This window comes from Temnothorax nylanderi, unplaced genomic scaffold (assembly GCF_030848795.1).
Source record: "Temnothorax nylanderi isolate EJ_2023f unplaced genomic scaffold, tnyl_v1.0 TNYL_tig1101_pilon, whole genome shotgun sequence".
NCBI classification, from domain to species: Eukaryota; Metazoa; Arthropoda; class Insecta; order Hymenoptera; family Formicidae; genus Temnothorax; species Temnothorax nylanderi.
Window position 1 is genome coordinate 9,262 of NW_027250163.1, and position 19,767 is coordinate 29,028.

Here is a 19,767-nt window from a genome sequence, read left to right on the forward strand (position 1 = left end):
ATCATCGATGCTGTTAGTCATTTCTTGACGCTGCTTGACGCTACTTTATATGTTCATTTTTCTTTCTTCTATCACTGTTTTCCTTGAACCTTTTTCGACAAATTTTTTCTTATTTTTGTTCGATTTCTATTTATCTCTTGAGCCTTCGTTCTTCTATCATTATTATGTCGTCTCTTCTTTGTCATCTTGCCAGTAAATTCTTCTTAACCCTTTTTTTACAACTTTTTCTTTGATCTTGTATCTCCTAACCCAATAATAATCCAAATAATCCAATATAATAATCCAAAGGCTGAAAATAAAGGCTGAAAATAAAGGCTGAAATAATGAGACGCCTCCCTTTTTTCCGGGGGCATCTCTCTCATTATTTTAATCATATATATTATTTTATATTATATATTACCAACTTATTAATATAATTAATTGTATTAATGTGTATTTTATAAACTTTATACTTATAAAAGAGGACCCGTTTTTACCGGACATCGTTGCAATTGAATGTACTTTGGCTAAACTCGGCCTAGATTTTTTAAATAAAATTAAGTTACACTTTAATTTCAGCTGAAATTCTGTGCAATAAAAATGGGCCAACTTGTAGAGGCCCTCCACCACCCCCGCCGATTCCAATCAGCGGTCCTCATTTTCTGGGATATAAGCTTCATATTTTTTTTGTTTTTTTTACACACACACTCACACATCCTTACTTACCCGATTTTTATCTAGGTTTTACCCGTATTCCTACCTACCTACATGAATAATATTCCTACCTACCCGTGTTTTTATCTGGTATTTCTATAGTTATGATCGCGATCACCCGAAATTAGAAAAATGCGCATGACATTGGTTTTAAATCGGAACCGTTTACGAGATTTTATGGAGGGTTTAATTTACGCGGAATTAATTCGGATTTAATTCAGATATAATTCGAGACGGCATCTGTCCGTCTCTGATTACGTGCAATCGCACGTATACGAGAAAATCTTAGGCTTACCATTATGTACCTTTTACAAATTGATTGGTGTTATACACCAACCTACCTTGATCCTCTTCGTCTTCTTTCTTCTGGCCAGAGTGGACTCACCTTTTGCACTTGGCCGTATTCTGACTTCATACGATCAGAGATCGACAGCAAGGAGAAATACTCCTGCTGCCAGCAATAAGCGTAAAAGATTTTACGCTTTTGTACGATGCGCGAAACACGAACGCGTCGCGAAGGGGCCATCACATTAATTAAATCAATTATGGAATTAACCAATTAACAATAATAATAATAACCTCCATTAGTATACAAATTAATTGCGCATTTATTGTTTACACGCGTTATTTATTGTACTAAAATATATTCAATAATTAAACTACATACCCGATTGGAAACAAATCTGAATTTGAAAAAAAATCTCTATGTCAACAGCGTTTTTATCAAGAGATCGATCGCGATTATGAAAATTTATATTAAATTTTAAATATAAACTTTATAATCTAAACAATAATCTAATTAGAAATAAACCGATCCCCCATTTGATAAAATCTAAGCCCATATATGCGTATTTTCATCGATTCGAACGATTTAATATTGCGAATCTCATCAAGAAGCATATATGCAAAGATGAGAAATTCAGATGAATGACGTAAGACCCGATAAGAATAATTTTCCCCACCACACACACGATTAGAATTGATATAATAATAATCATAAATAAATTTTTATTTCGCCAGTCAAATAATAACAACAATGGGAATATTAATCGACTCTACTGGCCATTATAATCGCCAAGACAATACGACCACAATTTGGTTCGTATTATCGTCAAGACGCTCTTTTAACCAATATAAGCTGCTCTAATCTTGATACTTATATATAAGCATCTCATTTAAATAATTAATTTATTGCGAAAAATATTACCTCAGCCAGGGTTCGAACCTGGAACCTCCCTCATTCCGTGATGGGTGACGACACCAGATTCGAACTCTGGCTGAGGTAATATATATCTTTCGCAATAAATTTAATTATTAAATGAGATGCTATATATAAGTATCAAAGATTAGAGCAGCTTATATTGGTTAAAAGAGCGTCTTGACGATAATCGAACCAAATTGTGGTCGTATTGTCTTGGCGATTATAATGGCCAGTAGAGTCGATTAATATTTCTATTGTTGATAATAATAATCACTTTGTACTTTGTAAATTATTAAAATTACTTTTTATACAATATATTGTTTCAAAATAATTTTTAAGCGAGATGAAACTGATAGATTCTATATATAGATAATTATTTTAAAAATCTTTTATTTTATAATAAAAAAGATATCGGATCTCACGTCACTTTACTACTTTAACTGGTATAAAATCCAGTTATCAATCACTACATATGAATAAGCTATAACCAGATTAGGCTAAAGTCAATGCATAAAAAAGGTAATAATAATTAATAACTGGAAGCATGTCTTTTATATAAAAAGCGAGATCAATAACTTATATAAAATGTTACGTGATATGTATACATATATGTATCGCTCCTTTGCACTAACTTATATAAAGTTTAATCTTGGATAAATATTTAATAGGATATAATAGGAAAGAGGTAGATGAGAAAAGGAAATACAATATTACACTTTTATAATACAATATTTGTAATAAATATTTTTCAGTATTATGATTACAATATTGTTTACTTTAATTATTTTTTATTTTATTATATTTTTTCATTTTTCTTATTGCATGTATGAACAATATAAATATTTTATTCTTTCTATTTGTTGATCCCGAGATATGAATATCATGAGTAAACTTAAATAAGAGCATTAAATTAAAAAGATTTTAATTTTTAAATCTTTATTTGTATTCTACTTTACTTTCTTTATTTTTTATATTTGTTAAAAAAATTATGTTATGTACATATATATATAATTAAAAATTATATTATTTGATTCTAAATATTAACCAATAACATTATTAATTAATATAATTATTAATAAATAATATTTGATCCTCATGGTATTCACAATTTTCCGAAAAATTCTGTCTTTATACACAGTGTATGCATACGAGTACATTCTCGTATACATCCTAAATTAATCAATAAATATAATAATAAAAAGACATCCAAGATTAAACTTATCCTAATCTGTTTTTAACTGATTCATTTTAAGGCAACAGATGTATGGAATGCTATAAACTTATGTTATCATCAAATTGCATACGTTTATCTAGATATGTGGTATACATTTAAGGTATACATTTATGTGGAATACATTTTTCGTGGTATATATTTCATAGGTTGCCACACATCCCCGTTACCTCAAAAAATATGTTAATTTCATTACTCACCGACCACGATGCGCAACAGCGGAATTACATCTGCCACGTAGCTACGTTGTATCTGTAATATACAAACATAAAATTCATATTAAAATGGTGTTCAAAAAACCTAATGTTTTGAAACATAATTCCTATGTGGATCAAACTTTTTATTATTCAATTAGATATTAATTTAAATAAGGAACATTTTACGAAAAGGATCTTTACAAGGATAAATTTCTACAATATTAAATTACTTCTTTTCTTCTAATTATTATTTCTAAATCACGGGGAAATAAAACAACTCGAGAATAAACAGGAAAAATTTACTTTTACACGAAATAAAAATAATATTACCGCAAAGTTGTTCCGCTGGCGCCCGATGCCTCTCCCAGGCCTCCTCCTCCTCTCAGGCTGCTCGGGATGTCAGCTTCGCAGGATTCCCTCGCTGCTCCGATGTCACCTTCTACGTCGTTATTTTCTGAAATATTCAAATGAACGATTCGATTAAGTAAAGACAGAACAGATAGAACATTTTTGGACATAAGTAACATAGTACGTAAAAATCAATTACACTCACCACTTTCTTTCCTGCTGTTCCGACCGCAAAATCCACCTCCACCTCCGGGTCAGATAGGAGTCTCGAGCCACATTGAGACTCGTGGCAATGCAGTGTGACTTCATCCATTAAGCAAGAAAAATCAAGAAGCCATTTCGGCTATATTGCATTAATTTTACGACGTTTGTTGCAATATAGTCGAAATGTTTCTTGACCTTTCTCGCTTAATGGAATGTAATTACTGAAAATAATTAAAAATTATTCCCTACCTACGTTTTAACTATGTCCCTACCTACGCTTATTTCTCCACACTTCCCTACGCTAAAACTCACCGACACCAATGCGCAGCAGCGGAGCTGTATCTGCAACGTCGCTACGATGATTCTGTAACAATCAAACATATAATCCAGATTAGAGCAGGGAAGAAAAGAGACAGTTTGTATTTCGAAAAATAATTACCGAAGGTAAAACACGGAATTCTATATTTCTTTTAATTAAATAAATTTAATAAAAAAACACGTTTAATTTCTTGAAAGTATAATCTATTTACTGAACACAAGAATTCAAAATAGAATTTAAAAATTAAACTCTTTTTTAATTTCTACTCTCTGACTATCTTTACTATTCGATGAAAAACCGATTGGTTAAACTTTCCGCGAAAGACACAAATGTATAAACCAATTATATTTACCGCATGTTGTTCCGCCGGCGCCTGATGCCTCTTCCAGGCCTCCACCTCCTCTCAGGCTGCTCGGGATGTCACTCGTGTTCCCTCGATGCAAAGATGATGCTCCTTCCAGCGCGGATATTTTCTGTAACATAAAAATAATCGAATCGATTAAATACGTGTCACGCGCATCGAACATCTTATTCGTTATTCAGATTAATATTATATTTTAAATTACTTCTTCGAAAAAGGTTTCTACGTTAGAATCAACTTGAATCAAATTTTTCAAAATATCTTTTTTACTAATTTAAATTCCGAAACACGGTTTAATGTAGGAACTGAATAAGTACAAAGAGGGATTCTATAATATCTTTAAAAAAAATAAAAAGTAATACTTACCAGAAGTGTTGGTACGCCGATGCCAGATGCCTATCCTAGGCCTCCTCCTCCTCTCAGGCTGCTCGGGATGTCAGCTTCGCAGGATTCCCTCGCTGCTCCGATGTCATCTTCTGCGTCGTTATTTTCTGAAACATTCAAATGAAGGATTCGATTAAGTAAAGACAGAAAGAGATAGAAAATTTTATGACATAAGTGACATAGTACGTGAAAATGAATTACACTCACCACTTTCTTTTAAGCGCTTCAGGCCACAAAATCCACTTCCATCTCCGGGTCAGCTAGGAGTCCTCGAGCCACATTGAGACTCGTGGCAATGCAGTGTGATTTCATTGCCATTAAGCAGATAAATCAAGAAGCCATTTCAGCTATATTGCATTAATTTTACGACGTTGTTGCAATATAGTCGAAATGTTTCTTGACTTTTCTCGCTTAATGGAAATGTAATTGCTGAAAAGAATTACAAATTATTCCCTTGATGATGTCTTTTGCAGACAAGATTTTTTATACGCTTAACTTTATGAGCGTGATGTCTCGCGGGCGCGGAGAGGACCCGCGACGGCCGTATGAGCGAGCGAGGCGTGTAAATGTCCCGCGGCCGGCGCGCGGAGGGACACGCGACGGACCGTATGAGCGAGCGAGGCGTGTAAATGTCCCGCGGCGCGGCGGAGGACACGCGACGGGACCGTATGAGCGAGCGAGGGCGTGTAAATGTCCCGCGGCGCGGCGGAGGGACACGCGACGGACCGTATGAGCGAGCGATGGCGTGTAAATGTCCCGCGGCGCGGCGGAGGGACACGCGACGGACCGTATGAGCGAGCGAGGCGTGTAAATGTCCCGCGGCGCGGCGGAGGGCACGCGACGGACCGTATGAGCGAGCGAAGGCGTGTAAATGTCCCGCGGCGCGGCGGAGGGACACGCGACGGACCGTATGAGCGAGCGAGGCGTGTAAATGTCCCGCGGCGCGGCGGAGGGACACGCGACGGACCGTACTGAGCGAGCGAGGGCCGTGTAAATGTCCCGCGGCGCGGCGGAGGGACACGCGACGGACCGTACTGAGCGAGCGAGGCGTGTAAATGTCCCGCGGCGCGGCGGAGGGAAACGCTACGGGACCGTACGAGCGAGCGAGGCGTGTAAATGTTCCCGCGGCGCGGCGGAGGGACACGCGACGGACCGTACTGAGCGAGCGAGGCGTTGTAAATGTCCCGCGGCGCGGCGGAGGGACACGCGACGGGACCGTACTGAGCGAGCGAGGCGTGTAAATGTCCCGCGGCGCGGGGAGGGACACGCGACGGACCGTACTGAGCGAGCGAGGCGTGTAAATGTCCCGCGGCGCGGCGGAGGGACACGCGACGGACCGTACTGAGCGAGCGAGGCGTGTAAATGTCCCGCGGCGCGGCGGAGGGACACGCGACGGACCGTACTGAGCGAGCGAGGCGTGTAAATGTCCCGCGGCGCGGCGGAGGGACACGCGACGGACCGTACGAGCGAGCGAGGCGTGTAAATGTCCCGCGGCGCGGCGGAGGGACACGCGACGGACCGTACTGAGCGAGCGAGGCGTGTAAATGTCCCGCGGCGCGGCGGAGGGACACGCGACGGACCGTACGAGCGAGCGAGGCGTGTAAATGTCCCGCGGCGCGGCGGAGGGACACGCGACGGACCGTACGAGCGAGCGAGGCGTGTAAATGTCCCGCGGCGCGGCGGAGGGACACGCGACGGACCGTACGAGCGAGCGAGGCGTGTAAATGTCCCGCGGCGCGGCGGAGGGACACGCGACGGACCGTACTGAGCGAGCGAGGCGTGGTAAATGTCCCGCGGCGCGGCGGAGGGACACGCGACGGACCGTACTGAGCGAGCGAGGCGTGTAAATGTCCCGCGGCGCGGCGGAGGGACACGCGACGGACCGTATGAGCGAGCGAGGCGTGTAAATGTCCCGCGGCGCGGCGGAGGGACACGCGACGGACCGTAAGAGCGAGCGAGGCGTGTAAATGTCCCGCGGCGCGGCGGAGGGACACGCGACGGACCGTACGAGCGAGCGAGGCGTGTAAATGTCCCGCGGCGCGGCGGAGGGACACGCGACGGACCGTACGAGCGAGCGAGGCGTGTAAATGTCCCGCGGCGCGGCGGAGGGACACGCGACGGACCGTATGAGCGAGCGAGGCGTGTAAATGTCCCGCGGCGCGGCGGAGGGACACGCGACGGACCGTACGAGCGAGCGAGGCTTGTAAATGTCCCGCGGCGCGGCGAGGGACACGCGACGGACCGTACTGAGCGAGCGAGGCGTGTAAATGTCCCGCGGCGCGGCGGAGGGACACGCGACGGACCGTACCGAGGCGAGCGAGGCGTGTAAATGTCCCGCGGCGCGGCGGAGGGACACGCGACGGACCGTACTGAGCGAGCGAGGCGTGTAAATGTCCCGCGGCGCGGCGGAGGGACACGCGACGGACCGTATGAGCGAGCGAGGCGTGTAAATGTCCCGCGGCGCGGCGGAGGGACACGCGACGGACCCGTACGAGCGAGCGAGGCGTGTAAATGTCCCGCGGCGCGGCGGAGGGACACGCGACGGACCGTACGAGCGAGCGAGGCGTGTAAATGTCCCGCGGCGCGGCGGAGGGACACGCGACGGACCGTACGAGCGAGCGAGGCGTGTAAATGTCCCCGCGGCGCGGCGGAGGGACACGCGACGGACCGTACGAGCGAGCGAGGCGTGTAAATGTCCCGCGGCGCGGCGGAGGGACACGCGACGGACCGTACGAGCGAGCGAGGCGTGTAAATGTCCCGCGGCGCGGCGGAGGGACACGCGACGGACCGTACTGAGCGAGCGAGGCGTGTAAATGTCCCGCGGCGCGGCGGAGGGACACGCGACGGACCGTACGAGCGAGCGAGGCGTGTAAATGTCCCGCGGCGCGGCGGAGGGACACGCGACGGACCGTACGAGCGAGCGAGGCGTGTAAATGTCCCGCGGCGCGGCGGAGGGACACGCGACGGACCGTACGAGCGAGCGAGGCGTGTAAATGTCCCGCGGCGCGGCGGAGGGACACGCGACGGACCGTATGAGCGAGCGAGGCGTGTAAATGTCCCGCGGCGCGGCGGAGGGACACGCGACGGACCGTACTGAGCGAGCGAGGCGTGTAAATGTCCCGCGGCGCGGCGGAGGGACACGCGACGGACCGTACTGAGCGAGCGAGGCGTGTAAATGTCCCGCGGCGCGGCGGAGGGACACGCGACGGACCGTACGAGCGAGCGAGGCGTGTAAATGTCCCGCGGCGCGGCGGAGGGACACGCGACGGACCGTACTGAGCGAGCGAGGCGTGTAAATGTCCGCGGCGCGGCGGAGGGACACGCGACGGACCGTACGAGCGAGCGAGGGCGTGTAAATGTCCCGCGGCGCGGCGGAGGGACACGCGACGGACCGTACGAGCGAGCGAGGCGTGTAAATGTCCCGCGGCGCGGCGGAGGGACACGCGACGGACCGTACGAGCGAGCGAGGCGTGTAAATGTCCCGCGGCGCGGCGGAGGGACACGCGACGGACCGTACGAGCGAGCGAGGCGTGTAAATGTCCCGCGGCGCGGCGGAGGGACACGCGACGGACCGTATCGAGCGAGCGAGGCGTGTAAATGTCCCGCGGCGCGGCGGAGGGACACGCGACGGACCGTACTGAGCGAGCGAGGCGTGTAAATGTCCCGCGGCCGCGGCGGAGGGACACGCGACGGACCGTACGAGCGAGCGAGGCGTGTAAATGTCCCGCGGCGCGGCGGAGGGACACGCGACGGACCGTACGAGCGAGCGAGGCGTGTAAATGTCCCGCGGCGCGGCGGAGGGACACGCGACGGACCGTAGAGCGAGCGAGGCGTGTAAATGTCCCGCGGCGCGGCGGAGGGACACGCGACGGACCGTACGAGCGAGCGAGGCGTGTAAATGTCCCGCGGCGCGGCGGAGGGACACGCGACGGACCGTACGAGCGAGCGAGGCGTGTAAATGTCCCGCGGCGCGCGGAGGGACACGCGACGGACCGTACGAGCGAGCGAGGCGCGTAAATGTCCCGCGGCGCGGCGGAGGGACACGCGACGGACCGTACGAGCGAGCGAGGCGTGTAAATGTCCCGCGGCGCGGCGGAGGGACACGCGACGGACCGTACGAGCGAGCGAGGCGTGTAAATGTCCCGCGGCGCGGCGGAGGGACACGCGACGGACCGTACGAGCGAGCGAGGCGTGTAAATGTCCCGCGGCGCGGCGGAGGGACACGCGACGGACCGTACGAGCGAGCGAGGCGTGTAAATGTCCCGCGGCGCGGCGGAGGACACGCGACGGACCGTACGAGCGAGCGAGGCGTGTAAATGTCCCGCGGCGCGGCGGAGGGACACGCGACGGACCGTACGAGCGAGCGAGGCGTGTAAATGTCCCGCGGCGCGGCGGAGGGACACGCGACGGACCGTACGAGCGAGCGAGGCGTGTAAATGTCCCCGCGGCGCGGCGGAGGGACACGCGACGGACCGTACGAGCGAGCGAGGCGTGTAAATGTCCCGCTGGCGCGGCGGAGGGACACGCGACGGACGTACGAGCGAGCGAGGCGTGTAAATGTCCCGCGGCGCGGCGGAGGGACACGCGACGGACCGTACGAGCGAGCGAGGCGTGTAAATGTCCCGCGGCGCGGCGGAGGGACACGCGACGGACCGTACGAGCGAGCGAGGCGTGTAAATGTCCCGCGGCGCGGCGGAGGGACACGCGACGGACCGTACGAGCGAGCGAGGCGTGTAAATGTCCCCGCGGCGCGGCGGAGGGACACGCGACGGACCGTACGAGCGAGCGAGGCGTGTAAATGTCCCGCGGCGCGGCGGAGGGACACGCGACGGACCGTACGAGGCGAGCGAGCGTGTAAATGTCCCGCGGCGCGGCGGAGGGACACGCGACGGACCGTACGAGCGAGCGAGGCGTGTAAATGTCCCGCGGCGCGGCGGAGGGACACGCGACGGACCGTACGAGCGAGCGAGGCGTGTAAATGTCCCGCGGCGCGGCGGAGGGACACGCGACGGACCGTACGAGCGAGCGAGGCGTGTAAATGTCCCGCGGCGCGGCGGAGGGACACGCGACGGACCGTACGAGCGAGCGAGGCGTGTAAATGTCCCGCGGCGCGGCGGAGGGACACGCGACGGACCGTACGAGCGAGCGAGGCGTGTAAATGTCCCGCGGCGCGGCGGAGGGACACGCGACGGACCGTACGAGCGAGCGAGGCGTGTAAATGTCCCGCGGCGCGGCGGAGGGACACGCGACGGACCGTACGAGCGAGCGAGGCGTGTAAATGTCCCGCGGCGCGGCGGAGGGACACGCGACGGACCGTACGAGCGAGCGAGGCGTGTAAATGTCCCGCGGCGCGGCGGAGGGACACGCGACGGACCGTACGAGCGAGCGAGGCGTGTAAATGTCCCGCGGCGCGGCGGAGGGACACGCGACGGACCGTACGAGCGAGCGAGGCGTGTAAATGTCCCGCGGCGCGGCGGAGGGACACGCGACGGACCGTACGAGCGAGCGAGGCGTGTAAATGTCCCGCGGCGCGGCGGAGGGACACGCGACGGACCGTACGAGCGAGCGAGGCGTGTAAATGTCCCGCGGCGCGGCGGAGGGACACGCGACGGACCGTACGAGCGAGCGAGGCGTGTAAATGTCCCGCGGCGCGGCGGAGGGACACGCGACGGACCGTACGAGCGAGCGAGGCGTGTAAATGTCCCGCGGCGCGGCGGAGGGACACGCGACGGACCGTACGAGCGAGCGAGGCGTGTAAATGTCCCGCGGCGCGGCGGAGGGACACGCGACGGACCGTACGAGCGAGCGAGGCGTGTAAATGTCCCGCGGCGCGGCGGAGGGACACGCGACGGACCGTACGAGCGAGCGAGGCGTGTAAATGTCCCGCGGCGCGGCGGAGGGACACGCGACGGACCGTACGAGCGAGCGAGGCGTGTAAATGTCCCGCGGCGCGGCGGAGGGACACGCGACGGACCGTACGAGCGAGCGAGGCGTGTAAATGTCCCGCGGCGCGGCGGAGGGACACGCGACGGACCGTACGAGCGAGCGAGGCGTGTAAATGTCCCGCGGCGCGGCGGAGGGACACGCGACGGACCGTACGAGCGAGCGAGGCGTGTAAATGTCCCGCGGCGCGGCGGAGGGACACGCGACGGACCGTACGAGCGAGCGAGGCGTGTAAATGTCCCGCGGCGCGGCGGAGGGACACGCGACGGACCGTACGAGCGAGCGAGGCGTGTAAATGTCCCGCGGCGCGGCGGAGGGACACGCGACGGACCGTACGAGCGAGCGAGGCGTGTAAATGTCCCGCGGCGCGGCGGAGGGACACGCGACGGACCGTACGAGCGAGCGAGGCGTGTAAATGTCCCGCGGCGCGGCGGAGGGACACGCGACGGACCGTACGAGCGAGCGAGGCGTGTAAATGTCCCGCGGCGCGGCGGAGGGACACGCGACGGACCGTACGAGCGAGCGAGGCGTGTAAATGTCCCGCGGCGCGGCGGAGGGACACGCGACGGACCGTACGAGCGAGCGAGGCGTGTAAATGTCCCGCGGCGCGGCGGAGGGACACGCGACGGACCGTACGAGCGAGCGAGGCGTGTAAATGTCCCGCGGCGCGGCGGAGGGACACGCGACGGACCGTACGAGCGAGCGAGGCGTGTAAATGTCCCGCGGCGCGGCGGAGGGACACGCGACGGACCGTACGAGCGAGCGAGGCGTGTAAATGTCCCGCGGCGCGGCGGAGGGACACGCGACGGACCGTACGAGCGAGCGAGGCGTGTAAATGTCCCGCGGCGCGGCGGAGGGACACGCGACGGACCGTACGAGCGAGCGAGGCGTATAAATGTCCCGCGGCGCGGCGGAGGGACACGCGACGGACCGTACGAGCGAGCGAGGCGTGTAAATGTCCCGCGGCGCGGCGGAGGGACACGCGACGGACCGTACGAGCGAGCGAGGCGTGTAAATGTCCCGCGGCGCGGCGGAGGGACACGCGACGGACCGTACGAGCGAGCGAGGCGTGTAAATGTCCCGCGGCGCGGCGGAGGGACACGCGACGGACCGTACGAGCGAGCGAGGCGTATAAATGTCCCGCGGCGCGGCGGAGGGACACGCGACGGACCGTACGAGCGAGCGAGGCGTGTAAATGTCCCGCGGCGCGGCGGAGGGACACGCGACGGACCGTACGAGCGAGCGAGGCGTATAAATGTCCCGCGGCGGCGCGGAGGGACACGCGACGGACCGTACGAGCGAGCGAGGCGTATAAATGTCCCGCGGCGCGGCGGAGGGACACGCGACGGACCGTACGAGCGAGCGAGGCGTATAAATGTCCCGCGGCGCGGCGGAGGGACACGCGACGGACCGTACGAGCGAGCGAGGCGTATAAATGTCCCGCGGCGCGGCGGAGGGACACGCGACGGACCGTACGAGCGAGCGAGGCGTATAAATGTCCCGCGGCGCGGAGGGACACGCGACGGACCGTACGAGCGAGCGAGGCGTATAAATGTCCCGCGGCGGCGCGGAGGGACACGCGACGGACCGTACGAGCGAGCGAAGCGTATAAATGTCCCGCGGCGGCGCGGAGGGACACGCGACGGACCGTACGAGCGAGCGAGGCGTATAAATGTCCCGCGGCGGCGCGGAGGGACACGCGACGGACCGTACGAGCGAGCGAGGCGTATAAATGTCCCGCGGCGCGCGGAGGGACACGCGACGGACCGTACGAGCGAGCGAAGCGTATAAATGTCCCGCGGCGGCGCGGAGGGACACGCGACGGACCGTACGAGCGAGCGAAGCGTATAAATGTCCCGCGGCGCGCGGAGGGACACGCGACGGACCGTACGAGCGAGCGAGCGCGTATAAATGTCCCGCGGCGGCGGAGGGACACGCGACGGACCGTACGAGCGAGCGAAGCGTATAAATGTCCCGCGGCGCGGAGAGGGACACGCGACGACCGTACGAGCGAGCGAAGCGTATAAATGTCCCGCGGCGCGCGGAGGGACACGCGACGGACCGTACGAGCGAGCGATAAATGTCCCGCGGCGCGGAGGGACACGCGACGACCGTACGAGCGAGCGAAGCGTATAAGGCGCGGCGCGGAGGGACACGCGACGACGCGTATAAGGAGCGAAGCGGACGAATGTCTCGCGGCGCGGAGAGACCCGCGACGACGCGTAGGGAGCGAAGCGGACGACATAGTCTCGCGGCGCGGAGAGACCCGCGACGACGCGTATAAGGGAGCGAAGCGGACGACATAGTCTCGCGGCGCGGAGAGACCCGCGACGACGCGTATAAGGGAGCGAAGCGGACGACATAGTCTCGCGGCGCGGAGAGACCCGCGACGACGCGTATAAGGGAGCGAAGCGGACGACATAGTCTCGCGGCGCGGAGAGACCCGCGACGACGCGTATAAGGGAGCGAAGCGGACGACATAGTCTCGCGGCGCGGAGAGACCCGCGACGACGCGTATAAGGGAGCGAAGCGGACGACATAGTCTCGCGGCGCGGAGAGACCCGCGACGACGCGTATAAGGGAGCGAAGCGGACGACATAGTCTCGCGGCGCGGAGAGACCCGCGACGACGCGTATAAGGGAGCGAAGCGGACGACATAGTCTCGCGGCGCGGAGAGACCCGCGACGACGCGTATAAGGGAGCGAAGCGGACGACATAGTCTCGCGGCGCGGAGAGACCCGCGACGACGCGTATAAGGGAGCGAAGCGGACGACATAGTCTCGCGGCGCGGAGAGACCCGCGACGACGCGTATAAGGGAGCGAAGCGGACGACATAGTCTCGCGGCGCGGAGAGACCCGCGACGACGCGTATAAGGGAGCGAAGCCGACGATATAGTCTCGCGGCGCGGAGAGACCCGCGACGACGCGTATAAGGGAGCGAAGCCGACGATATAGTCTCGCGGCGCGGAGAGACCCGCGACGACGCGTATAAGGGAGCGAAGCCGACGATATAGTCTCGCGGCGCGGTGAGACCCGCGACGACGCGTATAAGGGAGGGAAGCCGACGATATAGTCTCGCGGCGCGGAGAGACCCGCGACGGACCGTATAAGCGAAGCGTAATGTCTCGCGGCGGCAGACAACGCGACGGGAGCGCCGGACCCCATTGTACCCTTCACTCCCAGCGAACTGGGAGGAGGGTACGGTGTGCTCGTAGACCCTGTACCTCCCCACCGGGCCCTCCCTTCGGTAAAGCCGAAGGTACTGCCCCAGTGGATCGTTGATACAGGGAGCCCTCTCACCACGGCAAGGTGGCACACCACGAGAGGGACATTTTTTACACGCTTAACTTTATCCGTTGTCCTACCTACCCGTATTACAATTTAGTATTTGTTAATCCATACCTCAAAGTGATCACTTGAGATTTGGGAAACGTAGAATTGAGAGTTTTAACGTGCGCGATTGGAATTTAATTGGGGATGGGGATTTTCCAATCTCGCACATATGCGAGAAAATATAAAGAAAATAGTCCTACTTTGGGCAAATAAACAGATCAAATTATTTTGTATGTTAACTACTTTACAAACCTTCAATTCTGGTCATTAATATAGACCTTACCTTATGAGATGTTTCCGTCGTTTCTTCTGACCAAGATTGAACTCACCTATTGAGTTGTTACTGGCCAAATCCATTTTGGTTGTATTTTTATCCATTTTTGTTGTATTTTGTTTTTTTACATTATAGTTGTCTCTAAATGATTTCGATTAATCGTACCTGCCGATAGAATTTACACCACTATTAACCCTCTAAAGCTCTATCTTTCAAAACCTTATAAGTCTTAAAGAATTACGATCCCGTTATTACCATGTTCAAGAAAGGATAACTGACTCAATAATTTGGCCAGATTAAGGCCCCTCTGCCGAGTGATACGCTGGTTAGCAATCAACGCAGAAAAGAATTATCTTTATGGTAACGGGCGACCTGAGTCTTGCTTCTTACCACTCTCCTTGAGATCAATCTGCGAAGGAAAGTTAAACGATTCGTCAAATATCGGCGGCCCCGCTGCAGGAGGAAACGAATCCCTTATCTTCCGGGCTGCTTCCGATAGTAGTGATTTCGGCAGCGAGTCAATAACATTTACCGTTTCTTAACAATACAATTATACAATCAGTCAGGAAGAAAAGAGCAATTGAGCCGCAGCAGGATGTAAGTGTTGAAAACTATATTATAAATAATTGGCAAACGTTTCGGCCCTTCATGGGACCATCTTCAGTGTCGGTACATATTCTTAAAAACTAACGCGACAGAACTTAACGTAACTAATCCGCAACAGTGTTGATTGCAAAGAGGACCACTGCAAAGATAGTGATATATATGTGAAAAAAATTACAAAAGGTATTATAGAGAGAGTATCAAAGACGTACATTAGGAATATGTTTCCTTATATTGCGGAGTCATTTCGATGCTGATGTGTTACAATAGAGTTAAACCGACAAATTACTCAGCGACGAGAAATCGGGCTCGTATATATATACAAAAGGAAGGAGCGGGAGGGAAAAACGGAAAGGAAGGGGAAGTACGAAATTACCTGGGCGGGAACAAACTAAGAACAGGGAGATATTCTGCCGATATAGATTCCGTGTCCTTCTGTTTATTCAAAGGAGATGTCTGTCGTTTTATATATAACATCTCGGAGATATGTTCCCGCCCAGGTAATTTCGTACTTCCCCTTCCTTTCCGTTTTTCCCTCCCGCTCCTTCCTTTTGTATATATATACGAGCCCGATTTCTCGTCGCTGAGTAATTTGTCGATTTAACTCTATTGTAACACATCAGCATCGAAATGACTCCGCAATATAAGGAAACATATTCCTAATGTACGTTTTTGATACTCTCTCTATAATACCTTTTGTAATTTTTTTCACATATATATCACTATCTTTGCAGTGGTCCTCTTTGCAATCAACACTGTTGCGGATTAGTTACGTTAAGTTCTGTCGCGTTAGTTTTTAAGAATATGTACCGACACTGAAGATGGTCCCATGAAGGGCCGAAACGTTTGCCAATTATTTATAATATAGTTTTCAACACTTACATCCTGTTGCGGCTCAATTGCTCTTTTCTTCCTGACTGATTTAATCGTATGAGCTTATTGACTTATACAATTATACAATTTCTGAATATTTATTTTAATCGATATTCATCATTCTGTTTTATGCGAAATCAAAATTCGTGCGAGAAAATATAATGTTCTCCCATTATTACAAGATATATATGTAAACAACTTTCTAGTTAAAAATACATGGATAGAACAGTTTTTACTGAAAATGTGATTACAAACGAGTACATTTAAGAATAATGAAGTACATGCGCCTTTATCTTAATTTTAATATATGCGGGTACAAATAATTCTGGGGTACCAACTTAATCCGAGACAAGTCGAACCCAATAATAGATTCTGAAAAATTTTATATAGGAATATTTTACAATATATATCTTATCATTTACCAATTACGTTTAAATTCAAGTTATCGATATTTCATAATCTAATATCAGGGTACCCATTCGACTTGCATCGAATTTTTTAAGTATCCGCACATTTTTTATTACATTCATGAATGTACGACAAAGAAAAATTAAAATCTTTTCTCAAAATTTTAATAAAAATTAAAATTTATCGAATAAAATGTCACCATGTGTTTATGCATGTATTTCATTATGAAAATGTATCTATATTATTTAAATGCTTAAAAATTAATCTTTGAATCAGCTAACTCCCACGTACCTGGAAATGATCTCTAAAGAGACCAAAAATTAAAGAAAAGAATACACGTTTGTAACTACATTCTTAAGCATGATTCGAATATATCGCACTGAGAGAAATTAGTGACAACAAACATTTTGATTTGCTGCGGGTAGCAAACCTTTTGTTGCAATAGCAAAAAGTTCGCTACCCGCAGCAAATCAAAATGTTTGTTGTCACTATAATGACAAATATTTGCTAATACAGCAAATCCTTTTTCTCAGTGCGACAAGAGCATGCAAACTGTTTCTTGATTTGAATTTATTTTCTTAAATTATAAATACTATAAATTTATCGTTGTATCCATGCACATTTTACTATTAACAAGTTTCATTAATAGAAAAATAATATTAGTATTACTATTAATGAGAGAACATATTTAATGAGAAAAATAAAATCTTCTCTAAGAATATAATAATTAATTCGGCGGTTATATATGAAACATGTGGTAATCGTTATGGACTTACTGCCAAAACCACTGGTTCCGGAAACTGCTAAGAAAACCTGGGATTAATTTCGTTCCTGCAACGGTAGCTCCCAACTTTCAACTAGACGCCGAATTAGACGTCGCGGACAGATCTCACGAAAACCGACGAGAAATTACTCATCACAATCATCTGACGTGAGGGACAGCGATAAGGCCCATCGCCGAGGCAGCAATCGCGATCACGAACGTGGAAAAAACACGGTGTTCGCATAGCCTTTCACAAATATTTACCGCGGAAAGAAATTTTGGAAATTAATTTAGTTCTAAATTAATTTCCTAAATTTAGGAACAAGCAATTTCGCGACTTTTGACTCGTAGCTGACGATATAATGCTCTTGAGGATATAACTCCTAAATCGGAACTATTTTCTCGAATACATTCGCGACTCAGTAAAACGCAGATGTCAAATTTCACGAGTAGAAAGTTAATATTCGATCACTAGCTTAGCATCTTTCAATCAAATCTTTGTATTTTTATTTAGATAAATAATTCTTATTGTACATTATAAAAAATTGGCGATAATTTCGCTATTAAAGAAGAATAAAATAAAAAATTTTAAAATATATATTTAATAACGTTTTAATTTAGAAAAATTTGTGTTATATACGCGTTTCCATTTCGTGTAACCCAGATTACACAAATTAGACTTACAATTTTGTATACACGGAAAAAAAGGATTTGCTACTATACGGACAACTAACACTTTTTGCTGCGAGAGCTAATTAATTTTGCAATAATAGCAAAACCTTTTGCTGCAATAGCAAAGTTCAGCAAAACTGTTTGCTATTGCAACAAAATGTTTTGCTATTATTGCAAAATTAATTAGCTCTCGCAGCAAAAAATGTTAGTTGTCCCATATTTAACAAATATTTGCTGTTGCAGCAAAACCTTTTTTTCCGTGTACAATTACATTTTATACAATTTTATATACAATAAAATGTAATGCTTTGTACATAATTCTTAAGTTTATATTATTGCACTTTTATAGAAATAAATTTAAATTTCTTAAAATTATAAAATACATTAATTTCTTTTTGTCGTCAAATCATCCCTCCCGCATCCTTACCTATCCATATCCTTACCTACCCGATTTTTATCTAGTTTTTACCAGTATTTCTACCTATACCTACATGAATAATATTCCTACCTACCCGTGTCTTTATCTAGTATTCCTATAATCACGATCGCGATTATCGAAAATTAGAAAAGTGCGCGCGAATATCGTTTTAAATCAGAACCGTTTAGGAGTTTTTATGGGGAGTTTAATTTTTAATTTACGCGAAATTAATTCGGATTTAAGTCAGATTCTAGACGGCATTTTTCCGTCTCTGATTACGCGCAATCGCACGTATACAAGAAAACCTTACCATTACCATGTACCTTTTACAAATTGATTGGTGTTATACACCAACCTACCTTGATCCTCTTCGTCTTCTTTCTTCTGGCCAGAGTGGACTCACCTTTTGTAGCACTTGGCCGTATTTTGACTTCATACAGTCAGATATCGCAAGGAGGGATACTCCTTAATTCTGCTGCCGGCTAATCATCGCCGGCACTATAAGCGTAAGGATTTACGCTTTTGTACGATGCGCGAAACACGAACGCGTCGCGAAGAGGCCATCACAATAATTAAATCAATTAAATACGAAATTAACAATTAACAACAACAATAATAATTTCATTAGCACATGAATTAATTTTTGCATTTATAAATATATATCCGGTAATTAAAATAAGTATCTGATTGGAAACAAATTTAAATTTGAAAAAATTTTTTACGTCCACAATGTTTTAATTCGATCGCGATTATAAAATATATGTATATTAAACTTTTAACTATATAAACTGTATAATAAGAACAATAAAATTTTAATTTAAAATAAATGAATGAAAATTGCTAGACGCGCCATTCAACAGAGATTTTCATCGATTCGAACGATTCGTTGCTGAATCTCATCTCAAAAGCATGCAGAGATGAGAAATTTAGATAAATGACGTAAGATCCGGAAAGGGTAATAAATTTCCCTACACAATTAGAATTGATAAAAATATCATATAGTTTGTAAATTATTAAAATTATTTTTCGTATAATATATTATTTTACAATTATTTTAAGTGATATGAACTGATTGACTCAAAAATTATTACTAAAAAAAATCTTCTATTTTATAACAACATATATATTGGATCTCACGCCAATTACATTACTACTTTAACTGGTATAAAATCCAGTTATCAATCACTATATATGAATAAGCTACAACAGTTTAGGCTAAAGTAAATGCGTTAAAATAAGTAATAATAGTTAATGTAAGCATGTACCTTTATGAAAAAGCTAGATCAATAAATTTAATGAAATATATTATGCGATATATATATATATATATATCTTTATGGTTCGGTAGATATCAGTACCATTTCGGAGACGTAGTGATACATATCGGGACATTTGTCACATATTGGGTCCGACCCGGTATTTTTTTATATTTGCCGAGACCGGTACCAATTTGTTTAAAGATATGTAATGTATAAAACCAGAGAACCAAATTTCTTTTTATATATTACACATTAGGAGGACCGGTACCAGTATTTTAAATAT

General features: G+C 49.2%; 2 long non-coding RNA genes across 2 annotated transcripts; both read right to left on the reverse strand.

Moving 5' to 3' along the window:
• Window positions 1–3,317: 3,317 nt before the first annotated feature.
• On the reverse strand, window positions 3,318–4,032 carry LOC139786658 (uncharacterized). Its single transcript, XR_011722365.1, has 3 exons — window positions 3,876–4,032; window positions 3,653–3,776; window positions 3,318–3,377 (listed from the first exon to the last, which is right to left on the reverse strand). It is a non-coding gene; the product is annotated as an uncharacterized lncRNA (long non-coding RNA).
• Window positions 4,033–4,122: 90 nt separating this feature from the next.
• Window positions 4,123–5,207, reverse strand: LOC139786659 (uncharacterized). The gene is made up of 4 exons (XR_011722366.1): window positions 5,146–5,207; window positions 4,921–5,045; window positions 4,546–4,666; window positions 4,123–4,238 (listed from the first exon to the last, which is right to left on the reverse strand). It is a non-coding gene; the product is annotated as an uncharacterized lncRNA (long non-coding RNA).
• Between the last annotated feature and the right edge of the window lie 14,560 nt (window positions 5,208–19,767).